Consider the following 17,852-nt stretch of genomic DNA (forward strand, 5'->3'; position numbering starts at 1 on the left):
TGACCATAAAGGCAGAAAATGAATAAGGAGAAGCTGAATAATTGTCCTCGAGTAGACATATTTGGTGTCTGGCATGGTGTTTGCAGGCATTTTGTTGTTCTTGAATCTTCAGGCCCCTGCCCCCCCCCACAGCCACTTAGTTTTGGAAAAGACATTGAAGGGGAAGAAGGAAAAGACTTTGAAGCAGAAATTTAAGGGGGGGGCGGTTGGAAAAAGGGAATCACTGTAGATCCAAATATGGAGCAAGAGCTTAGGTTTAAGTTATGTGAAATAAGGCATAAGCTCTTCTTGGTCTACACATATGACAAAATAACCCACCTAGAAACAAAAGTTCAGTTAACACAGGGCAGATGTTTCCAAATGTTTCATAAATGTTTGCTTCAGAACATTTCTTCTCTATTTATTATTTCAAGATTGTTATTCCGAAGACATCTATATGGTGCAGACACATTTTCAAGCAAAGATGGAAAAACAGTAGGGAGCTGGTTGCCACTTTGAGAGATTCATGAAATAATCACACTAATTTTGTGTCTGTTTTCTGGTCCCTCATTTGAATGTGCACTTTAATATCTGGATAAGAGTTACCAAAGTGAATATAGGCTCCAGTGCCATTGGTAGGGCAGTTTTTGAGGTTTATTGAGGCCAGGGGTAAGGGAGAGGGTTAGGGCCTGGATAGGAAGGCACAGATTTCATCACACCAAGGATTTCAAACCATAAATTCGCAAATTGTAAGGGTTTTCTTGTGCTATCAAATGCCCTGTTACATAATGGCTATTTCAAATCCTCCCTCTGCCATTACTCCCTATTTCCAATTAACGTGCAATATTTTTTCCTGGAACACTGTGGGACACAGCCTCTAGTGCCAGCCCATTCCAGTTTAGTTCCCTTTTCAGAATCCTTACCCCATCATCATGGTTCTCCCCTAAAGCAGTTAATAAAGATGCAAATGGGGGAGAGTTGAGAGAACATGAACTCAAGTATCAAACAAATTTGGCTTTGATTGCCTGGCAGTTCCACATAACTCTATGATCTCTATGGTCTGGGACTAATTACTGACCAAGACTCAGTTTCTTTACATGTGGAATGGATATAAAATAGAATTTGCTGCACTGCATAGGTTTCTTTAGGGTATTAAATGATATAACAAATGCATAATACTAACTCAGTGCTTGGCATCTAGTAGATACTCAACAAAAGGCAAGTTTATTTCAATATTAAACATGTAGCTTTTAAGAGCCAGATTTATGAATGAGATTTTATTCTGCATTTCCCCTCAAGTTAAAGGCAAAACTCAAAAATATGCATAAGCCTTTTAATTGTAACACTTTTGGGTAAAGCTTGCAAACTAAAACAATCAAAATAGAAAACAGTACTAAGGTCATATCAGATACTAACTTCAATGCTGATAAAAATTATTCTATCAAATTTACAATAAATGCTTACCCAATCGCTAGTGTATGCCGCATATTATATATGTAGGAAGAATGTAAACATGAATAAAATTAGTCTCTGGTTTCAAAAAGCCCATTATCTTGGGGGCCATAAAACTTTATACATAGCTTGCTACAAAACATGATAAGTCTAATAGCGGGGACCGAGGGTACGATTAGTGTACAAAGAAGAAATGGTTAATTCTGATGACTGGCATGAGTGAATCTTTATAAGGTGATGGGTGTGATCTGGATGCGTAGGGTTTGGATTTAGTCAGACACGGAGGGTGAAGGGAATTCTGGATCTAGGAAGAAACATTAACAAAGTGTCAGAGTGCCAGAAGCTCATGTTCAAAGGTGAGGCCTGGTCTGGCTGAAGTTTTACAGAGGGAGATGAATGGAGGTTAAGAAGTTAGAAAGATGTTTATGTCATGTTCTCAAGACTTTAAATGACTTGTAAGAAGTTCCTACTTCAGTTAGGAGGTAATGGGAAGCCACTGAAGGTCCGTGAGCCTGACAATGACATGATCCAATTAGAGGTTAGAAGAGAGAGCTTTCTAGAAGAGTTGCAAAGTACTGAAATAGAATCGAGAAGTTCCATCAATCAGCCAGCTTCTGGGGCTGCCCAGTTAATGTCTGAGAAGTCCTGAGCATGGGCAGGAATGAGGACGGCAGTAGGGAACAGCTAGATACGAACAGCACTTCAGAAGAAGAATCCACAGCATTGTTGGCATTCAGAAATCCTTATTGTTTTTCTTAAGAAAGCAATACATCTTGAATGTAAAAATTCAAAATATCATCAAATACAAAGTGAGGGAGAATAATGTGTCTCAAGACACACCCTGGGTCTTTGGGAATATTTTAGGAGAGAAATTCTTAAGAAGAAAGTATCTTTTAAGATTGTGGGCCTATGTATTGTTAAGGGTTGTGTCTAACTAGACTGTGGGCTCTATATTCTGTGAGGTTGTATCTATTTGGACTGTGGGACTCTATCTTCTGTGAGGATTTGCTTTAAGATATGTTTCCAGAAATGGAACCACTGGGCTAAGGCGTTACTTCTATTTTGTGAAGAAGCAGGGTGAGAACAAGGAAAAGAGGCACCACAGAGACAGAAAGAATGGGAGAAAAGAATGGATGGACTGATGCACCTGATCCTGGGTGAGCCAGGAAGGGCTAGGGCTGTGATGTAGAGTACCTGGTTAGCTGGGGAAGGAGGAGGTCCACTCCTTCCTCGTAGGCCGACAGGAAAGAGGGAATGGTGGATGAGGGAATGGGAGCATTTTGAAGAGGAGGACCTGCAAGGAGAGGGATTCTGATAACTATCATTTCGGTGAATTAAAGGCCAAGGTACTTGGCTAAGAATTGGTAGGGTTGGAAATGTGGGAGAAAAAAAAGGAAAAGTCTTGAAAAACTCATTCTGCAGGATAGAGAAGAGAATCAGTTGTTAGTGAAATGAAATATTTTCCAGCAACAGCTGGTTGGGGCCCAGCTGAGGTCGTAATGCATGAATTTGTCAAATATCCAATACGCATGTAAAATCTGAATAGAAATGAGCTATCATTTTCAAATCTATTCCATAATACTTTGAAAAGTAAGCCTCCAGGCTTATCCTGAAGGTCCCTTGAGAAAGTAGAGAGAAAGAAATTATATCATACAATAAACAGTAAAATCTTCTAAAAATAAATTCTAGTTTTTTTTTTTTTCTATTCTATGTTACTTATTATGGCAACTGCTACCCTTATCCACTTTTCTCTTATGAAACCCCACCTAGCTTTGCTTTTGTCCTCATTTTCTGCTGTCCCGTCTTTCCCACTGCCTCCTGGAGCCTCTTAGATTTTTTTACTTTACTTTTGAGGATAATCTCATGGCCTATTTTCTAGAAATCAATTTTATCTTCCAGGACTTTCTCCAGCTCCCTTCTCTATTCATTACCTTGATCATTTCAGCAAATGCCCAGGACTTGGGCATCCCAAGCAGAGAATTGTCTTGAGAAGGCAGGACAAGAGGGAGATTATGGAGACTTGGTTTTTTAATATTTTTGCCTGACATACAGCAATTCTCAGCAACTGTGGAGCAGCAACAGAGAAAACTGGTGTTTGCGTTGATCCAATGGGATATGATCAAACAAAACAAGTATCAAACATGTAATTATTAAAGATATGTTTGAAGCCATAGAGTTACATGTGATCCAACAAATTTGCTAGTACTCTAGTTACCAGAGTCAATGTGCACGAGTAGGTCAAGGGTACAGCATATATGAGTTACTTTCTGTGATCTTATCCTCAAATGCTTCTTTTTCCTTGCTTTCATTTTATGTCACCTTGTCTGGCACTTCTCTAGGCATGTTACAGATATCTGTAATATTTTGGATTGCCGAGCTTTTTACGTTAGTCTCTAAACAGGTTTGCTTTGACTGATGGCTCCTGTTCCATTTTATCTTTGGGATGTTGCCCCTGACCATCCTTTCCTTGAATTGTTCTTTCCCCAGATCCTAACGTAACTGAATAAGTCTCACCCTTCAGATTCTAATCCAAATATCACTTTGTCAGACGCTCCTTTCTGACTAGCTTATCTAAAAGAACCCCATCCTTTCTCCCAATCTGTTTCATTTGAAGGTTTATTTGTTTGCTTATTACTGCACATATTTTCACTGGAATATAAACTCCAAGAGGAAAGTAATCTTTCTTGTCTCATTTACCACTGTAATCCCTACACAGTCTAGCCCTGTGCGAAAGACAAATATGTTACTATCTCACTGTGAATTTGATGGATTCTTTATGAATGCTGAGGTTGTTAATTTGGTAATTATGATGAGTTTTGATGCTTTCTACATTAATATGCACATAAACTTATGCTCCTTTTCTTCTTCTTTTTAAAAAAATTTATTTATTTGTTTTGTTAGTAATCTCTACACCCAACATGGGGTTTGGACTCATGACCCCGAGACCAAGAGTCACACACTCTGTGACTGAGCTAGTCAGGTGCCCCTAACCTCCTTCTAAATGAAATGCCAGTAGATAGATTTATAGTCAGTAATAACTTAGAGTAACATTTCAAATTCCTTTTATACTACTGTTATTAAAAAAGTTTTTCTGAATTCTGTGATTCTATGATAATCCTCTTCAATGAGGCAAAAAACTTAGCCTTGATATCAACTAGGTAATCGTTTTAAAAGGGGAAGATGACTCCAAAAGGGAAGGCAGTTCAAGAGGATGGGCTCTAGAGAGGAAATTTGGAATGACCAAGTATGGAAGGTGTGGGTGCACAATCGGTTCTATGAGCACTGATTTTAAAGGAGATCATAGAGTAGAGAAGAGAAAAAAAATATAACAAAGAAGCATAAAATCATGGGGAATAAAACTGCTAAGGTTTATGAAAAATGTGAAAGAGAACAAAGAGTTTTTTGGAGTTAGGATAACAATAAAATAAATAATCATGAATTTCCTGCTTGTTATAGATGGTGTGATGCAAACAGATGAAAGGCAGGAGGGAGAAACTATTCAAATTCTATTTTGATTTTTCTCTTTTCTCTCTAGGAGAATGTGCTTAGACTGGGGAAACTAGAGCAAAAATATTTAATAGGTAATTGCAACCTGCAGTAGAAGAAAAATAATTTGATGGTCTCTGACTACTCAAAAATAAAACCTTGATTTTTGATGAATGATATTATCCCAGGCCACTAAAAAACCTAGCACATGTAATAGTGGATTTTTGGCTTGGGTAATTGTTTTGAAACTATGGAGCAATAAAGAAGACCCAAAAGATTAAACATGGGAAGATGATGTCTGTGTTATCAAAATGGGAAAATCTACCAGACAAGTGGATGTTCAGCACAATTCTAGAAATACACCATGAATGTAAATAGGAAGATTCATGACTAGTTGATTACTAGTCCCAAAGAATTTTGTATAATGAGTATTTCCATTCACCTGGAGAGCAGTATTTAGAAATGTCTTAACAGAGCTTTAAATCTGTTTAAATTTTGTTTAAAATCTGTCTTGTACATTTTTTTTTAAATCTGTGGCTTGTATTAAGACGTAGACGTTTTGCTTATCAAATTTGTGGATGACAGAACCTGAGAGAGATAGATAATATGATGGATGAGGATCATCATTCAAAATGATTTCATCAGATTGGAAAGATAGGTAGAACTCAACAAGGTAATATTTCAAGAGGATAAAAGGTTTTAGGGCTTAAAACAAAAACAGTTTTGCAAGTATTGTTGGGCAAACACACATGATGAAAACACTTGAGACATTTTGTCCGCCCCAACAAAAGAAAATGAAAGTTTGCTTTTCATGCAAGTGTGTGATCTAGATCAAAGTTGGCAGCAATACCTATGATAATCTTAGCATATCTGGAGTGTTGTCTTCACTTTAAGTGTGGCACTGAGTAAACTGAATGAAAAGACAAAGAAGATAAAAATCTTACAAATCATATCCCATGTGGAATAATTGCAGGAACTCTGCACATTTAACCAAGACAAGGGAACTTCTGAGAACTTGAAGACTCTTTCTCAATGTGCGAAAGGCCGTCATGCGAAAAATAGGGTAGTGGGTATGATGACCCCGTAGAGAAATAGCTTACGGTAATTATTAATGTAACATTTTACTTTTCCAGAAAAGACTCATTGGAATTACTTGTGAATTCTTTGGCACCACTGCATCCCATTTTTGCTTCTTACACCTTTTAAAATATACCATAATTTTCATAGTACCTTATATTTTAGTGGGTTTTATAGGCTTGGGTCACATTACATTGATTTGATTCTTATAACATGTGGGAGATGGTGAGGGCATTGGTAGCATTCCTATTTTGTGGAGGGAGAAACTGAGTCTAAAGAAGATGAGGAGGGGTGCTTGGGAGGCTCGGTGGTTGAGCATCTGCCTTTGGCCCAGGGCGTGACTCCGGGGTCCAGGGATCTAGTCCCCCATTGGGCTCCCCACAGGGAGCCTGCTTCTCCCTCTGCCTGTGTCTCTGCCTCTCTCTGTGTGTCTCTCACGAGTAAATAAACAAAATCTTAAAAAAAAAAAATAAAGAAGGTGATGATGCATTTCTCCAAGGAAAGATGACTCATGAGTGATGGAACCCTAGCCAGAATTTTGGATTTCTGATTCCTAGGGCTAGCGCTGTTTCCACTAACATTTACTTCTAAAAATAAAGCCTTTCCAGTTAATGAGGACTCAAGCAGTATCTTTTTTTGACAAGAAAAATGATCCGTTCATGCTCTTTCCAACAAGACTTTCAGTTGGTTACCTTGGGCATGTGGCATGGCACACACTCTTAGTGGTTGTTAACTGAGGCGAGCACAATGCCTAGGGTGAAACGTACAAGTAAACAATGAGATGGCACACAATTTTAAAAAATGGGAAAGGCTCCCTCTTAAAAAAAGCCAGGTCAGTGTTGAGAGCAGATAGAGCTTGAGAATGATTAGTTAGCGTGTTTTTCCGATCATGCATTTTTTTGTTTCAGCACCTTTTCCCTTCTTTCAGCAAATTGTCTTCTTTTTAAAGATGAATCACTTTAGAGCGTGTAAATCCTCTCCCAGCATGTAAATGCTGTAGCAAAGATGAAGACAAAAGTTCAAATTGTTGCTCGTTGCCTGTTTATAAATTATAACTCCTGCTATTGTCCAGCTTCCAAAATGTTCACATTCACGGATACTATAGTGGTGAAGAGGGTGACCTCTGGCATTTTGGTGCATGATCTCCCCCAGGTTCTACCCTAAGCAAGCTACTCAACCCTTCCAAGTCACGGTTTCCTTATCTGTAAGATGGGCACGATGATATTTCCAGAACAGAGATGTCATGAAAATTAAGTGAGATAACCCTTATAAAATGCCTGGAACAGAGTAAGTGTTGTATACACATTAGCTATTTGTATCGCTTACTAGTTCTTTTAAAAATTTTTCTTATTTGAGTATAGTTGACACATTATGTTGCCTTAGTTTCAGGTGCGTAACTTAGTGATTTGACAATTTATACATTATGCTGTGTTCACTACAAGTATAGCTACCATCTGTCCCATCGCTTACTAGCCCTGAATTAAGATTGGGGCAGCAGTGAGGAAAAATAATGATTCAAGAGTCTGCTCATTAAAAAAAAAAAAAAAAAAACACTTAAAAAATAAAATAAAATAAAATAAAACTTTAAATTTAAATTCAATTCGATGAACAGAAGCTGTATTATGAGTTTCAGAGGTAGAATTTAGTGATTCATCCATCGCTTGCACACTTTTTCTTTGCATGTGGGAATAGAGAGGATTAGCAATCCTCGAAATGCACCCTGGACCTGTCTGTTGGTGTTTGTGTGTTTCTCCATCACAGGCACAGTACGTGGGGCGTTCATTTTGTGCATCCTGGGGTTTGTGCAGCCTCTGGTAGAAGCCAGACCACCGACAGAAGTGCATATTCCTAATCCGTTTTGAAGCACAGAGGGGTGGATTCCCTCATTATGGGGTTTCAAGGAAACTTACCTTTCCAGAATGCACTGATATTATTTATGACTTTATTTGTTCCTCATAAAACGTAGGCTGGCACAATGACTTAGATTTATATAAAGGCAAAGAGTTGAAGACAGCCCTCTGTTAACTGACTTGCTAGAAAATGACACTCCAGAGTGTCACCCAGAAACTTTCCCAGCAAAGTTCAGCCCTCTGATCGTAAAGGAAACTGTGAAAAACAGAGCAAGAACCATCCTGAAATGTCAGGCATTGGTGATGAACTTAAACAGGTTTTTGTTGTGTGTGTGTGTGTGTGTTTTTTTTTTTTTTAACAACAGAGTTATATTTTAAACATGACATCCGTAAATGAGTTCCCATCCTGGTGATTGCTTAGATATTTTTTTCTCTGAACTGTGGTTTTTCTGAGAGCAGACGCTGATATTCTGGATGTCCTTGCTGCTTAGCTTGTGACACGGTGACATATTTAGTATATTTTAGTCCCGGAATGAATCTTCTTTTTCCATTTGTATGGGCCCACTGCCGTTGCTCCTTAATGGTCTGTGACCTATGGGTACTCAGCGCATGGAACAGTGAAACATCGTCCTCCAGAAAGCACCAGAATTTAAGGGAGTATAACAATTTCTGATGAAGTCTGTGTAAAAGTGGAGTCCTCCCCATACTTCTAAATAAAATATGCAGAACATAATTTGAACTCTCGTTGGGAGACTCAGAATCATTGGAAACTGAGTCACCTTGTGGTGTGTATGTCGGGGACGGTCTTAGGGTTTATTGGTTGGCACAGGTGGCAAGCCTATGATGGAATTGGCCCCACTTTGCTGAAGTTTGGCTTGTCCCTTTTCCCGCTGCTGCACAGTTGAATTGCTTCGTGTGCTATTGCTGTGACTATGGTTCGTGGTTTCTGTCTTCTAATTGGCTTTTTTTAATCATCTGTGGGCCAGGATAGGAGATAAGCACACATTTTAGAGCATAAAATATGGGACGGTGGGTACGGAATGAAGGTGCACGAGGCCCTCGCACGTGCAAAATACTTGAGTTTCAGAGTTCAGAATTTGTTACATATCTTTTGATCATGAGAGTTTTTTTTTTTCTTTTCCTGTTTTTCTTTCTAGATCTTGAGTGTGTTTTGAATACAGTTGGGTTTTTGAGAGGTGCTGTGTTCCTGTATGGTTGTCACTTCCTTCACTGTCCCTTTGGTTTGTGGCTCTGTTATAGAACTGATGGCTCTGTCTTGGATTATAGTTAAATGTATGTCTCATGTAAGCTATGGGTTCAGTAAGTATTTGTGAAGTGAATGAACATTTCTCCTATTCGGTGCCATATTAAGTTGTTAACTCTGGGGTGGGGGTGAGGGGTGGGGGGGATGCCATCTTATTCATCTACTCAGCGTCATGTATACATCGAAGGTTTGCTGAGGGACTCTCTGAATAAAACTGTTAGACTTCCCACTGCCGTTGGTAACACATAACTCCCAAAGGTTCCCAAACATATTATTATAGAAATTTATTACTAAAGGTAGAAAGATATAGGAGATAGGAATATACGGAGAAACATCACAAATGGGAGAGTTTACAGTAAAAGAAAAAAAAAGTTCGATGCCTACTAAGTACTACCGAATGTTCTAGAAATAGTATTTCTCTTTTGTTGGGTTGGAAGGTGAGAATGGTTGAGGATGGAGGTTTGGGGAGCAGAGGGAGTCTAGGCTTAAGCTAAAAGGGAGTGTGAAGAGAAAGTGGATCTGCCGGGTAGAAATATGCTAGGACAGTGTAGACTGGAAGAGTTGCTGCTGCTGTCATTCTCATTCATCTTTCCTTAACATCTGTAGCTGCTGGAGAATCAGAGAGCTTTCACAAATCATACTTTATGGTCTATGTGATTACTTGCCCTTTTCGGGAGTAACATCTCTATATCATTTCCTGGGGCTGCTACACCAAATTACTACAAATTTAGTGGCTTTAAAGAACGTCAATTTATTATCTCATAGACCTGTAGGTGGGAAGAATAACATGGGTCTCATTGGGTTACAGTCAAGGTGTTGGCAAGGCTACATTCCTTTGGGGAGGCTCTAGGGGAACATTTATTTCTTTGCCTTTCCTAACTTTCTAGACTCGTGGTCTTCTTCCATTTTCAAAGGCAACAAAGGCTGATCAATTATTTCTCGCATTATATCCTTTAGACATTAAGTCTTCCACCTACCTCTTCTACATTTAAAGGACTCTCGGGTTTACATTGGTCTCACCTACATAACCTACATAACACCCTTGTATTAAGATCAGCTGATTAGCAGTTTTAATTCCATTTTGCCATTTTGCCGTGTAATGCAACACATCATAGGTTCTGGGACTTAGCACGTGGACATCTCTCGGGGGCCAGTATCCTACCTACACAATCACCAAACAAAATATAAAGAGCTGAAGTTAAGGAGACTATAAGTAAGTATAGATTTTGAGGGTAGAGAGAATGAGAGGACAGAGAGATTTGAGCAGCTGTGGTGGGAACAGGGGTCAAACAAAATGGAGCCCACTGTTGGAAAGTCAAAGGGCCAGCAATTAGCAGGCACGTGACCCACAGAGCGGACACGTGTTCTTTGTCTTTCAGACCCTGTAAAACTAATTGCTGGCCAGTCAACCTTTTCTGAAGACTTGGGTGGTAAGAGTTCCAACTGAGATGCAGCAGCATCTTCAAGTGAGAAGATGCCATGTTTTTTTTGAACAGGAATTTGAAATGAAAAAACCAAGAGTTTCTTATCCATAAATAATACCATTCACCGTTTTAACATTAAGGAGCAGCTGAGAATCTCAGAAATGAAATGACCGAAGATAATCAGTGACAAATTGAGATACAGAACCTAAGAACCTTGTTTTCCAGCTGTTCTCCCAGTATCATTCCACAATAAGCGGAACAGAATGAGTCGCTTCCACAGGCTTGATTCAAATAGAAGGATGAATTGTGGTGTAGATAGTAGCTAATGTATTGCCAGCCCTCTCTCGGGAACTGTAGAGATTTCAGATCAATACGTAGTCAAAGAGTACACGGTGATGACTTTCTGAAAACTTGATCAATAAGTATACATCACCAAGATCAGAATTTATTTAAAATTATGAACAGCCTGGAGGACTGCCAGTGTCTGAGTAATAACTCCAGGCAGTCCAAATTCACGCCAGCTTCTTCCATTTATAGAAATTGCTGGAATCTCTCATGCCTGACCCCTCTGAAGTATCAGCTTTGTTATGTCAGTTTAGATATAGGTAAATTTCCTATGGGCATTTATTAGCTTTATTAAAAAAGAGGCAATTGTCCAAAGGCCTCTGGGTGTATGCACCCAAAACATAAAATAAAAGAATGAAATTAAATACTCGGGCTGCCAAACACCTCATAAAAAAGCCAGGCCAGTTCAGCCTACTGAGGCATGCCAGATTGGCAGGCTTGAGCTTGTGCTTTTTCCCTGAAGGTTCACAAACCCTTCTATTGTCTGGTTGGATGGAGAAATGAATTACAAAGGCAAAGACCATCAGCAACCTTGTTTTTGGGATTCATATCTGGAATCCTTTATTAGAAATAGAATGGCTGATATTAATATATTTGAATGAACCGGTAGATAGGAGAAGCCCTCAGAGGGAATCTGTGTCTTTATTAAAATGTATCCACCCAAAATTCTCTGACTCCAAGTATCGCTTTATTGAGGGGCTTTTGCCCCCAGACTTCTTCACATTGCCACTTGCACAAAGCCGGACACTACACCCTATCTACCTTCTAAAACAATTACTCAGAGACCATCCTGCTCTAAATCAGTGATTTCTGGCCCAGAGTTATTCTTCCTCCACCCTCTCTATCCCCACCGGGGACATTTGGAAATGAGATAATTTTGGTTGTCACAGTGGTGGGGAGCAGGGGAGCTATGGGCATCTAGTAGGCAGGGGCCGGCGGGCATTGCCGTGTTTACCAAACCAGTTATCATCTACCACTTTCTTTGCCAAGCCCATATACCACCTGCACTGTTTTCCATGGAGCAATCCCACCCCCGCCATGGAATTCACTTCTAAAAAAAGTAAATGTAAAAAAAAAAAAAAAAAAGTAAATGTGTTTATTTTAAGGAGAAACTTTATATTACTATCGCGAACAGAACAATAGCCAAAGCTGCCATAAATGGAAAGCCCCAGTGAAAGTACGTACAATGAAGACAAAACAATATTATCAAATTACAAATTGATACCTGATGACCGCTACCTTTTTGATAAATGAAAGATTAGAGAATTCTAAAGAAGTATTAAGGAAAGGGAAGCACCAGACTGAGACTGTCATCTGTTAAGTAAAATGGGTTGATGGATTGAAAAGAGAACAGCTTCCTCATTCTGTGACTCACTGGTATTTGGGTCCTTGTCTGACATCCATTTCCTGCTGAAAACCATCCTCTACCTTAGTTAAGGCTTTTATGAATACGTGCTTTCCGTTTTAGGGGAAACTCATAAATGCACTCTTCTGCCCAGAATCATGTGTTTTTTGTTTTTGTTTTTTTCTATTCGGTTGCCACAGATTTGAAGGGCTATTCGAGGGCTGTTTTGAGGATGTGGATTCCACAGTGATGCATCCAGGTGGATACTCCTCTAACCAGGGCTGTTCCTCTGAATCCAAGAAAATCAGAGAAATCTTAGATGGCAGAGAAATCCCGAGTCTGTTATTGCCAAAGAATTGACAAACGCTCTCAAGTTTTATTGCCCACTCCCACCCCATTAACAGAGCATCTAAAATGTACTCAGAATCCTTCTTGTAGAATTGAAGTGACTGCTTTCAGAGTGCTTATTAATATAATTATTCTGGGTCCTCATATTCTAAAGAGGAGGACTAAATTCTTTGATAGTAACTGATTGCACGTTAAGTGTTGCATGCTGATGAGTCAGTACCATTATGCACAGTATCTACTCTTGGGTCTATATGGTAACATGGTGAATCAGTTCACAGGGAGCATCACCTTTGTGAAAGGCGACACACGTGGAAGGGGGCTGGTATTCTTACTGGCTCTTTGGGTTTGCGTTTGCACTGCGGGAGAACCTGCAGTGTGGGAGGTTACGCTGCATCCCGGCTGCTTTGGCCAAGGGATGGAAAATGGTAACAGGCGCTCCAGGTTCCTGCATCCCCACTTGCTGCCTGGTGCCCTAAGTCGGAGTCTCTTGGACCAGGAGGCCGACACTGAGAATTTTTCCCCCTTGGGGAAAACCAGTTAATGTTTCATGTCAAGAGGAAGCTATGCTGCATTATGAAAACAGTCTGGGCTTGGCTCAGTTCTTTCTCTCTGGAACTGGTGTCTATACCTATAATTATCTTCAAGCACCACCATAAAAGCCCTCCAATCTTTACCTCATGTTGTTCTTCCTTTGGGGCACTGGTTCCGGCCCCGTGAACTTTTATACCACGCCATAATTAGTCGAATTATATTTAATAATTCCCGCCCTCCCCCCCCCCCCTTCTGCAGGGAGCAGAGGCAGCAGCAGATAATGAGGGCTACAAGGGCTGTGCCTGAATTGTATCATCACAGTTCAGCAAGCAATATGCTGCCACTGTCAGCCAGCATCAGCCTCAAGGCCTCCGCAGCCTCCGCCTCGGTGACAGTTAGAAACCAGGGAGAGACGCACCCTACCCCTGTTCTTTCTTTTCCCTTTGACTTAAAAAACCCTGTATCCGTGAAAGAACACGCATAGGGCTGCTCTGCTCTGCAGCTGCAAGATTTCTCTAGGTGTGCGACGAGGTATTTCCAAATTTCCTTCCTTCAATCAGGTGTTGCATTATTGATTCACTTTATCAGTGGGATTCAGGCCCGGTCAAAGACATGAGGTTTAGAGTCAGGTGAACTAAACAAGATCTTAGTCACCTGAGAGGTGATTATTTCACTCTTAACGTTCACCATCGTGTCTGTTGCTCCGAATGCTTATTGCAATCTTATTTTTGTAGGAAATCAACAGTATGAAAAAAATTTCCCCAGCAGTAAAAATTATACATTTAAGGGCACAGACACTTCCATATCTCCATTCTTATAGCAAAAGAAACCATATTCAGGTACTCCCCACCACCCCATTTGTTCTAAAAGGATTCCAAATAAAATGGTTTTGCTTTTAGATTTAGAGGATGTCCCACCTGACATAAGCTCAGATAAAAGAAAAGCATTTATGTGTAATCTCTGGCAGATAGTGAAACTGGTTCTTACATAGAGCCATAAATTTTACGGCTGGAAAGGACCTTAAGGAACATTTAGTTCAACCCCTTGTGGGTGGTAAATGGAGGCAACCGCATGATACTTTCAAGACTGAAGTTAAAATTACTTTCTGAGAAGGAAGTTAGGGAAAGCAAAGCAAAACAAACAGCCCAAACATGCAATAAATGTGATCACTCATTTATAGAAGCACTTGACCAGAAGAGATAATCTGAGAATGGGCAGTCCAATTCTGGAGCCTTGGTGTTAGATGAAGTGTGCTTGGAATGTTAAGCCTGACCCACTGTATTGTGTTACAGGCTGGGACAACACATGGGACGTCGGCAGCCTGCAACAGGGATAAAGAGGAGTTGAGGAACGTAGCCATTATAGTGACAGCCAAGGTGAACTGGCCCACATACCGAGAAGACGTAGTATCACCTAGCGAGGGTCCAAAGGCCAGGCAGGCCTCAGACATGGTACCTCAGGCTCCAGGCTTCCTGCTTTCTGATGCCTTCTACTCTCTTCTCTTGGTGACTTCATCCTGGGACTAGACATAAGAAAGGTGCAGAGGCCTCCCATAAATAAGGGAATTTTTGTTTGTTTCTTTTCAGCAAAAATCAAGACAAGGAAACCATGGTACAGACTGGTCAGGTTATCCATAAATTGAATGCAGTAAAAGTAAAAACTTGAAGCCAGAGGTTGCGATGAAACGTCCTGAGACCTTGCAGCTATATCATGGGGAGGCTTCCTCCAGAGAAGTAATGCAGGCCCGAGCTTAGTTCGTCTACCTTATTTCTGTCCATGGGGCAGCTTGGCCCCAGATGACCTCTGAGATACAAGGGGAAATATGTACATTTGCTTTCTTTGTGGGGAAATTAAGAAAATGTCTTTCACTGTATTGTGAACAATCATTTCTACCTTACATCTCAAAGGGAGATTACATGATGTTTGGTAGCAGGTAAGAGACAGAGAGCTTGTAGACGTGGAGTAGGGCTTGGGGTCAAGGAGGGGATCTAAGTGTCAGAGAAGGATAACGACCCAGAACAAGGTGTTTAGAACATGGTTTTCTCCAGATTCTCAGGTCAGGGACCTGCCTGAGCAGGGTGAGAGATTCTGCAGAGCTTGGGTAAGAACAGATTCCCAGCATGTGCTAATAGTTAACCCAAAGAGAAATTTGTAGCATCTGGGAAGACGGGAGGAGGAAGGTGCCTGATGCACGTTCAATAAATTACCGTTTTAGGCTTAGCAGAAAGTGTGAATGAAACATGCTGCAGTTACAGAAATAGAGACTACCAGAACTGTAAAGGAGCCTACGATAGAGCCTTCCTTTAAAAGGACAATATCAAAAGACGGAAGGAAGGTTAATTAACCAACAACTGAAAAAAAAAAAGAAAAGAATGTTAAAAAACTGAAAATGCAGTGTTAGGAAAGCTGAACTTCTGAAAGACTTAGAATGATGCTAAATAAAGTTTATAGAACAGGTCCAAATGAGAAAGCTCCTCCAATGGAGGCTGAACCAAAATATTTAGTCGATCCAGACACACACACATCGACAGACTGTTCTGTTTTGCCTGGAGCAAGGACAGTGTGGTCGGGCTGTCACGGTGCCGGGGGCCAATGGTGTGATGTTGATCTGATGACCAGAAGGAATGCACCACTACACGGTTCTGAATTTTCCCCTCTCCTTTCTATAAAGGTAATTGGTTTGGAAACTCAGAAGGGTGGGAAATGCTGGGAAAGAGGGAACTGGGGAGATAATGAGAGGATCTCTGTGTTAAATGAATTTTAAGCTTTCAGGCTGGAGCAAGCACATCCCACCTTGCTGAGAGTTCTCGAAGAAACGGTCAGGAGATACACTGTTGGTGACCTTGAATGAGGGGTTCCAGAGGAACGAAAGTGTGCTGACTTCTAGAGAGTGGGGAGCCGTGGCCTCTCAAGGCATCAGCTATAATTTGGTGTGAATTGCCAAACGGTTGTAGAGATGAACACGAGGAAGGGGGTCCGAGTTCGCCAAAAATGCACGATGTTAAACTAGCCTTGAATTTGATAGAACTGAGGAACGTAGGTAAGAGAAACACTCAGGCAAACCATTTTATAGGGCTTTTCAGGATACCTCATGCGAGTGGGCTGTAACCAGGAGATTACAGAATTTTACCCGAAGAAGAAGAATTAGTGGATTAGCGTCAGTCTGGAGACGGTTACTTAGTGACATCCTTCAAGATTCTATTCCTAGGTTTTGTCTTGTTTTTGTTTTCCTAACACCTTGGAATCATACAGTAAAATAAGTGCGTACCCAATATGCAAATGTCTTACACCGGGATTAGCAACACCAGAGCGAATGACGGATTAGTATCCAGGATAGAATTATGGGTCTAAACGAATAAGGGTTACTAATGGAATGAAATGAAAGTATCAAAAAGAATAAAAGAGCAATAAAGAGGAAAATGAAAAGAATAGCTTTCAAAACCTTATTACCAGAGATACAAACAAACTACACAAAACCTGGCATTTTATTTGACAGGGAGCTCAATGTAAGCCTTGCATCGTGGTTCCTTAATGTTGACCCCCAAAGGATCAGTTAATGCCACTGGTTGGACTACCTCTATGGCACTGTGTTTAGTCCTCAGAACCACATTTTCATTAGAGATCGCAGAACATTTCATGGGCTACAAATCAAGGGAAAGCAGGAGTCTGAAAACCATGTTGATGAAGAATAGCATTATCTCAGCAAGCATTTATGGGGTGCCTGCTATGTGCCAGTCACTGTGCTAGGCATAAATTAATGTGCATTATTTGCTGGCTACAGAGCGCATCAGGACAACTGATGTGTAGGCCAACAATAAAGTACACAGAGCCCCAAAGGAGGGGCTAGCACAGAGAAGAGGTTACCCCTTGGGTACGTTCTTTATGGGCAATAATAATGAAGGTAGAGACAGAGGGAGAGGAATGGTTTCCATGTAGAGGGAAAAGCATGTGGGAAAACACAGTGGCAAAAAGGATCTTGGTGCTCTCAGGAGTGGGAAGTAGTTTGGTGTGGCTGAAGCGTGGGGTCTATGTGAGGACGGCATGGGCTTAGGCTGGAAGTAGACTGGGGCCATCGTTTGCCAAACTAAGGGCTTTCCCTTCCTCCTGAAAGTGTGGACAACCAATAAAGAGGTTTTAGTAGGTGATATGATGAATAATATCATTGAGATGGTCGCTCTGGCCTCGTTAGGAAGATAGATTGGAAACGATGAGTCAAGTAGACCAGTGAAATGACCGATGGAGTTGGCAGGTGAACAGCGCTAAGGGCCCGATCTGAGGCCGTGGCCATAAAGATAGAAAGGTGGGGTCAGATTCTCAAGTAATTAAGGAGCTAGCCCACCAACAGAATTTGGATTAGGTTGTGGGGAGAGAGAAGGAGGAATGCAGTTGGATGTCCAGACTGTTGCCATTTTGACTTGGTGGATAATAATTTGATGAGAGAGAAAATGTGGGGGGAATAGATTTGGGAGACCAGTTCCGTTTGAGCTTCCTTGGGGAGATACCTATTGACGGCCAATTGCAGTTGGATTTATGGGTCCAAAGCCTGAGAAGGGGCCTGTGATCCAGCTCCAAGAGTGGAGGTAAGACTACAAGCTAACTTGGGATGCTATCTGGAAGTAAGGAAAGGAGTCAGACAGAAATCCTGAAAACAACAACACTGACATGATAGAGAAAGAGTAGACAAGAGTCTTGTAAGAAGGTCACCTGGGTGGCTCAGTGGTTGAGCGTCTGCTTTTGGCTCAGGGCAGGAT

At 40.8% G+C, this 17,852-nt stretch overlaps 2 long non-coding RNA genes across 7 annotated transcripts in view; one reads left to right on the forward strand and one right to left on the reverse strand.

Annotated features, from left to right (window-relative positions):
- The window catches only part of LOC140611654 (uncharacterized), a 151,334-nt gene that overhangs the window by 18,197 nt on the left and 115,285 nt on the right, over nucleotides 1-17,852 (forward strand). The window lies entirely within an intron of this gene.
- On the reverse strand, nucleotides 14,254-16,220 carry LOC140611655 (uncharacterized). Its single transcript, XR_012012748.1, has 3 exons — nucleotides 15,895-16,220; nucleotides 14,515-14,623; nucleotides 14,254-14,422 (listed from the first exon to the last, which is right to left on the reverse strand). It is a non-coding gene; the product is annotated as an uncharacterized lncRNA (long non-coding RNA).

This window comes from Canis lupus, chromosome 20 (assembly GCF_048164855.1).
Source record: "Canis lupus baileyi chromosome 20, mCanLup2.hap1, whole genome shotgun sequence".
NCBI lineage: Eukaryota > Metazoa > Chordata > Mammalia > Carnivora > Canidae > Canis > Canis lupus.